Here is an 8,413-nt window from a genome sequence, read left to right on the forward strand (position 1 = left end):
GTTTTATTTTCTGATGGGTTTTAAAAATGAAGCGATCAACAGAATGTTGATTTTCATTTTACTTTGATAATGTAAATCTGAAGCAAAAATATGAATTGTTGGAGAAACTCAACAGACCTGACAGCATCTGTGGAGAGAAACTGAGTTAAAGTTTCAGATCGACAGAAACACGTTACTTATACATTTCTATATAATAATGCTGGGAAAATTATCAGTCTTACCTTTTGAATCAGGATTTTTACCAAAATATCTCAATGACAGACAACCGTCACCTTTACAAATTCAGAAGGACTTTATTGACTGTAATGCTGTTTCCGTTGCTCTCAGTTGGTGAAAGGCTGTGTTTAAATGATTGCCTTCTTTCGTTTCCTTTCTCTCAGTTTGCAACAATGTCGAATAGAGAATTGGTCATTTTAGTGTCTAACTCAGCATGTGTCACCATATGTCTCTCTTTGTCTCTGTGCATCCACCTGATCCTCTTCCTGTTACACATTCTCCGACACTCTGTCTGTCCACACAGCTCTTTACCTATTTCGGCTCTGTGAAAAGTCTGACATTTCGAGACAATTTGAGTGTGCAGCTGCTGAGAGGCTTTTTGCCCACTGACTGGAGTGCGTTGAACTGGGCTCACATTCTCCGGATAATGTGTCTGTCACTTAAAACCAGGCAAGGCGACACTTCTTCCTCAAACAATTATGACTGTTTCGAATTCAAAATAGGATTCCTAATCCACAAGAAAAAAAATGCAATTACACTACAAATAAAGAAGCACATTGATGTATATATTGTTGGTTTAAATGTATGATCGGTGGCATCAGAGAATGAGAGTGATCAATTGGTGGTATCTCTGCCATTACCGCAAAATTCCCCGGCAAATCTGCAGCGTCTCCTGCCTCATCTCGTTATTCCGACCCAACTAGGAATGAAGGAGGGATAATAAAAGAGGAGGAGAAGCAGAAGTGCTTGTGGAATAATGGAAAGAAACCACAGACATAAGTAATAGTTCGGAATATAAAAAAAACATGGCATTCACTGTTGGAACTTAACCCGGATCACCAAATCATAACAGGGTGAAAGTCCAAAAAGGGGCTTAGTTATTTTCACAAATACTTGAAACACTAAGCGCAAGCATGAACTCGACAAGTAGGCACCGCTGGGAGTTGAACCCAGGATCTCTTATTTACTAGACAAGCGCTTTAACCAACTAAGCCACGGCGCCACAGCAGGAATGCTCTTACTCATCCATATGTGGAGTTGCTTAACCACTTCCTCACAGTCCTTGGACATGTGTTTTCGGATCAATATTGCTCTCAGAGAATTGTGTTCAATCCTCGAATTTTCAAATACAAACAGTTTCTAGCTGAAAATTTTCCACTGAAAAGGCACAGAAAAACATAATCTCTTCTTGCATTCATTTAAAACTGGTATTTTCACCTGGTTAAAGTGACAGGAGAAAGAGGATGTGTTCGTTCTATCGTGGCCCATGAACCACGTTCACACACACAGACGGGACCTCACATCAAGAGGAACAAGGTCATTGCGGTGAATTGACTAGCTGTAATGTGTAAGTAAGTATAAACATTGGGCAGTAAAAGATGACCCAATGGCACCGAGATTGAGTTTTGCACCATCAGTTCCGCGCTCACTTCGTGCCTTATGCCTCCCAGGCATCATTGTCTATCACTTTATTTCACTGTCTTCGTCCACGTCTCACTTATTTCAAATGATTGCAGATGTCTGATAGGAACCTTTAAATTATCGAAACGGATTCCTGGAGTATAGTCGTCACTCAATGGGCAAGGACTCACTGCATATCCAGAATTATCACAGTGATGGAGAGGATGAATTACTTTCCTGAAGCTTTCAACGCCTCAGCACAGACGTGCAGCCATGATACCGCTCGTGGGGAATTTCCAGGATTTACACTCAGCGACACTGAAGGATCAGCGAGATACATCCAACTCGGAAAGATGATATGATTGGAGGGGCATTTGCGGTGGTCGTTTCCCGTGCATCTGCTGCCTCTGTCGTTATATACCGATGGAAACAATTACTGACCGATTCTGGCCGGATCTGGATGTGCGCTCTGTATGCAAGCAATATTTGTTTTCATTCTAATAATTCACAAAAAGAGAAATAAATCTTCATTACCTGAGTGGGAATTATATCCAGGTCTGTGCGATGCAAACTCGGACTCCGAAACAAGGACCTCCTGTGATGATGACTGTAAAATTAAAACCTGACTTGGAGACACTCTTGTGTCTGTCGTTGACTCCATAACAAACTTCAGCTGCAAAGTTGCTCACTCCAAGTTTCGAAAAAGTTCATATTATCGCACTGGATTTCAATATGAAGAAAGAAGAGCTGTGATAATATGATGTTGTTCAGCAGATGTACTCCGGGAAGGCACAGAACAGGCTGCTGGTCACAGGGCCTCATTTTGATGCGCTGGTATCCGGTGAGCTGGCAGCACCAATAAGGGTGTCGTGATACTTGTCTGATTCCAGATCCTGGGCTAGAAATGACCAGAGTTTTCTCGCTGAACTTGTTTAGGGTCTTGAAAGGAAGAGGCCATGACTCAGATTATGAAAGTACATTTCACTGGAGTGGATCATGTAATCGCGTAGTGACTGTGAATACAGCAATGGAAACGTCCACCTGACATGCAGGCAACACTGAAGGACGCACGTGAAGACGAATGTGTTCAAGTTGCCAGTTTTAGGCACTGATTCACAAAGTGTGACGTATTGAATTAAAGCAGTGATGCTAATTGTCTTTGCTGGTTCTTCACCTTGGTAATCTTGTATCCCCCCGATATAAATGTCTCCATTACATATGGAAAAGATGAAAGGAAGTCGACGGTGGGTCGGCTCTGTGGTTTAATGGATAACACGTCTGAATTTGAATCGGTCTATTGTAGTTTTGAGTTCTACGTAGCTCAAGTGCAGCATGCTGCTTTGTTGAAGTCAGTCATAACTGGTTTTATAAATTCATTACGGGCAAAGAGGAGTCTGTGAAGAGTTCCAGGACATCATAAAAATCAATCGGCCCGTCTCTGTTTGGTGCGGCTCTGGATGGGGGAGATATGAAATCTGTGCTTTGTATGTATGCTTACTGTGGGGAAGGACATAGAACACAGAACATAGAAAAATACAGCGCTGAACAGACCCTTCGACCCTCACTGTTGCGCCGACTTTTGAACTATTCTCAGCTCATCCCCTTACAAGAAACTATCATCACCCATGTACTTCTCCAAGGATTGTTTAGATCTCCCTAATGTGGCTGAGTTAACTGCACTGACAGGCAGGGTATCCCGCGCCCTTACCACTGTCTCAGTAAAGAACCTGCCTCTGACATCTGTCTCAAATCTATCACATCTCAATTTGTAGTTATGTACCTTCATACAAACTGACGTCATCATCCTAGGAAAATGACTTTCATGTCTACTTATCTAATTCTCTGATCATCTTGTATGTCTCTATCAAATCCCCTCTGAGTCTTTTTCTTTCCGATGAGAACAGACCCAAATTTCTCAGCCTTTACTCATTAGGCCTGCCCTCCAGACCAGGCATCATGCTGGCTCACTGGTTAGCACTGATGCCTCATTGTGCCAGGGACCCGGTTACAATTCCAGACTCGGGCAACTGTCTGTGTGGAGTTTGCATATTCTCCCTGTGTCTGCGTGGGTTTGCTCCGGTTTCCTCCTACAGTCCCAAATTATGCAATTCAGGTGAATTGGCAATGCTCAATTGCCCGTATTGCCAGGTGTATTAGCTGGGGTAAATATAGGAGAATGGGTCTGGGTGGGTTTATGTTGGGAGGGTCGATGTGGACTTGTTGGGCATAAGGGTCTATTTCCACACCGTCGGGAATCTAATCGAAATCTCCTCTGCACTTTTTGTCCAATGCTTTCACATTCTTCCCGACATACATCCGCACTAGCGTATTGTGTATTTGCAGCATGATATTGCGGTTCCGGAACTCAATCCCTCTACAAATGAAACCTAACACACTGCATGCCTTCTTAACAGCACTCTCAACCTGGGTGGCAACTTTCAAGGATCTATGCACATGGACTGCAATATCCCTCTTCACATCCACAATACCAATAATCTTTCCATTGACCCAATATTCTGCCTTGCTGTTATTCTTCCCAAAGTGCATCACCTCACATTGAGCTGCATTGAACGCCATTTGCCACCTCTCAAGCCAATTCTGCAGCCCATCCAAGTCGCCCTGCAACCTGTAACATATTTCCAAACTGTCTCCGACTCCATCGACTTCAGTGTCATCTGCAAATTGACTCATATATACACCTATGATGCGTCTAAGTTATTTATAGAAATAACAAACAGCAGTGGCACCAGAACAGATCCTTGTGACACACCACCAGTAACTGGACTCCAGGTTGTATATTTTCCATGAATTACCACTCGCTGCCATCTTTCAGGAAGCCAGTTTCTAATCCATATGGCTAAATCACCCTCAATCCCATGCCTCTGCATTTTCTCAAACAGCCTATCACATGGAACCTTAACAGAGGATTGTCTGAAATCCATGTGTACCACGTCAACTGCTCTACCCTCATCTACATGCTTGGTCACATGATCAAAAAAAAACTCAATGAGGTTTGTGAGACACTGCCTACACTTGGCGAAACCATGTTGACTATCTGAAATCAAATTATTGCTTTCCAGATGATTATACATCTTACCTTTTATAATCCTTTCCAAAACCTTTCCTACATCAAAAATATGGGTCACTGATATATAATTACCTTGGTCATCTCTGTTGTCCTTCTGGAACAAAGACACAACGTTTGCGATCCTCTAGTCCTCTAATACTAAACCTGTAGACAATGACGACTCTAATATAAAAGCCAAATGCTCTGCTATCTCCTCCATAGGTTCCCAGAGAATCCTCGGACAAATCACAACCAGCACAGGGGACTAGTCTACTTTCACTCCTTCTGGAATTGATAGCACCTCTTCATAACTAACATCGATCCTTTCTATTCTAATATTTCTTATCTCATTCTTCTCCCCGACATTATTCTCCTTTACCTGAGTGGAAACCGATGGGAAATGTTCGTTTAGTACTTCTCCCAACTCCACAGGGTCCCCAATCAACATCCCACTTCTGTCTTTGACTGGACCTATTCCTACCCCAGTCATCATTTTAATCCTCACATTCCTAGAGAAGGCTTTAGGTTTCTCCTTTATTCTATTTGCTGAAGACTGCTCGTCTTCTGAAAAATCTCTTTAAATCCTTCCTAGCTAATCGGTAACACTCCATCGCATCATCTGAACCACCTTGTCTCTCAACACCTGAGCTTCAGTCTTCTTATTAACAAGAGATGCAATTTCTGTAGTATTCCATGGTTCCCTTACCTTTTCAATACTTCCCTGCCTGACCAAGATATGCCTATCAAGGAAACGCAATATCTGTTCCTTAAACCAGCTCCACATTTCCATTGTCTGCATCCCTCGCATTTTTCTACCCTATTCTATGCATCTTAAGTTTGCCTAATCGCATTATAATTGCCCTTGCCCCAACGATAACGTTTCACCTGTGGCATGAAAGATGTAGTCTGTGGGGAAATGGATGTTGTTATCTGCAGTAAAAGGACTGTTACAGAAGAGGAAGCGCCGGATGTATTGGACCGGCTAAAAGTTAATAAATCCCTGTGACGTGATCAGGTCATACCACAGAACTCTGTGAAAAGTGAGACAAGTGATTTATGGATCACTTGCTGAAAATTGTGTCATCGATCATCACAGGTGAGGTGCCATAAAACTAGGCTGGATAATATGACACCACTAATTAAGAAAGGAGGTAAGGAAAAGCCAGGCAACGACAGACCTGTGAGTCTGACGTCGGCGGTAGGTAAATTGCGGAGGGAATCCTGAGAGACAGGATTTAATGTATTTGGAAATGCAAGACTGATTTTGGATGATCAGCAATGGTGTGATGCGTGGGAAATTATGTCTCCTTAAATTGAATGAGTTCTTTTTTGAATAATTAACAAAGAGGATTGATGAGGGCAGACTCGTTTCCGGGGTCTCTGTGGACTTCTTTCAGGGAGGTCGACAATATTCCACATGGGAGACTGGTTAGCAAAGTGAGGTGATCCAACCGTTTGGATTCAGAACCAGCTCGAAGGTAGAAGACAGAGGGTGGTGGTGGAGGGTTGCTTTTCAGACTGGAGGCCTGTGACCAGTGGAGTGCCACAAGGATCAGTGCTGGGTCCTCAACCATTTGTCATTGATATAAATGATTTGAATGCGAACATAAGAGATACAGTTATTAAGTTTGCAGGTGACACCAAAATTGGAGGTGGAGTGGACAGAGAAGAGGGTTACCTCAGATTATAGCAGGATCTGACCAGATGTACCAATGGGCTGAGAAGTGGCAGATGGAGTTTATTTCAGATAAATGCGTGGTCCTATATTTTGGGAAAGCAAATCTTAGCAGACTTATGCACTTATTGGTAAGGTCCTAGGGGGTGTTGCTGATCAAAGAGACCTTGGAGTGCCGCGTCATAGCTCCTTTAAAGTGGAGTCGCAGGTAGATAAGATAGTGAAGAAGGAGTTTGGTCTCCTTTCCTTTATTGGTCAGAGCATTGAGTACAGGAGTCGGGAGGTTATGTTGTGGCTGTACAAAGACATTGGTTAGGCCACTGTTGGAATATTACGTGCGGGCAATTCTGGTCTCCTTCCTATCCGAAAGATGTCGTGAAACTTGAAAAGGTTCTGAAAAGATTTACAAGGATGTTGCCAGAGTTGGAGGATTTGAGCTACAGGGAGAGGCTGAACAGGCTGGGGCTGTTTTCCCTGGAGCGTCGGACGCTGAGGGGTGACCTCATAGTGGTTTACAAAATTATGAGGGGCATGGGTAGGATAGATAGACAAAGTTATTTTCCTGAGGTCGTGGAGTCCAGAACTAGAGCGCATAGGTTTAGAGTGAGAGGGGAAAGATATAAAAGCGACCTAAGGGGCAAGGCTTTCACGCAGAGGGTGATACGTCTATGGAATGAGCTGCCAGAGGATGTGGTAGAGGCTGGTACAATTGCAACATTTACGAGATATTTGGATGGGTATATGAATAGGAAGAATTTGGAGGGATATGGGCCGGGTGCTGGCAGGTAAGACTATATTGGGTTGGGATATCTGGTCGTCATGGACAGGTTGGAATGAAGGGTCTGTTTCCATGCTGTACATCTCTATGACCCTATTACTCTATGTTGTGCCCAGACCCGACTATGCCAATGCACTTCTGCTCGTCGTCAAACATTCTGAACTTTCAGATAGTAATTGTTTTATTGTCGTCACCAAATTGCAGTTGCCTGTTCCCGAGCTGACATATTTTCCAATTCACATGGCTAACACAAATCCAATTAGCCTCAGTAATTACTGCAATGGCAATCAGATCTGGCTGTATGTGTGTGTGTGTATATATATATATTTTTTCAAACACAGAAATACGTACAGAATGCAGGGATTTCATTTCTATATTAAACAAGAATGTACATTTATCAGTAGATAGTCAATCAACTGCAGATAAACAATAACTAACGATAACATATCAATGGAATGCTGACAACCTTAATCCTCTCGTACAACTTCCACCACAAACTCCCAAAGGCAGTCACAGAGAAAAAACACATGGTGTCGTTGTTGCACATGAAGCATGGGAAGGCAGTTCAGTAGTCCCTGCCCATAGGAATCACTGAGATTATTCTGTTAGCTTTTCAGAATACTCTGCGGTAATTGGTTGTGTCAACTTTGTTTTGCTTGACACTGCTTCGACAACGTGGAAAACCCTCCTGCTGAACAAACCAAACACCCAGGAAACTGGCCTCGCCTCAGAATTTGTCGCAGTATGAGTGACAAAGAACTCCTGAATTCCAGTACATTTTAAAAACTAAATGTGTTCCTTAACTCTAAAAGTGAACATTTAGCAAAACCATTTACAACTTTAAACCCAGATTCTCTTAACTAATTGTTATTGGCCTTCAACTGTACAGCAACATACTTTTCCAATAACCATGTATTAAAATTACATCAACTTAATTTCAAAACCACACAACTGCTTTCAGTGACAGTTTCCATCTCCCTCTGGCTATAGGTCTCCCTGGGTCATCTTCGATATTTTCGTTCAAGGATGTTTCGTATGAAAAAGGAACTTCGATCGGGAATAATTTGTGGGCAGTTTACTCTATCGATGACATTAAGTCTCACTCTGTCTAACTGACAAGATGTCTGATTCTTTACTGCCCAAGCATTGGATTATATCAGTGGTATGATATTTGCAAAGCAATAAATTCAAAATAATCAGTTTTTAATTTTCTGGGCCTTATTTAAACTGATGTTTTTTTATCAATTTGAATCATTGCAAAAACAACAACCGATAT

At 42.4% G+C, this 8,413-nt stretch overlaps 1 non-coding gene across 1 annotated transcript; it reads right to left on the reverse strand.

Moving 5' to 3' along the window:
* Positions 1–1,145: 1,145 nt before the first annotated feature.
* trnat-agu (transfer RNA threonine (anticodon AGU)) lies at positions 1,146–1,219 on the reverse strand. Its single transcript has one exon. It is a non-coding gene; the product is annotated as a tRNA-Thr (tRNA).
* Between the last annotated feature and the right edge of the window lie 7,194 nt (positions 1,220–8,413).

Source organism: Chiloscyllium plagiosum, unplaced genomic scaffold (assembly GCF_037043375.1).
Source record: "Chiloscyllium plagiosum isolate Xiang-an unplaced genomic scaffold, Cpla_swu_hap1 HiC_scaffold_39, whole genome shotgun sequence".
Classification (NCBI taxonomy): Eukaryota; Metazoa; Chordata; class Chondrichthyes; order Orectolobiformes; family Hemiscylliidae; genus Chiloscyllium; species Chiloscyllium plagiosum.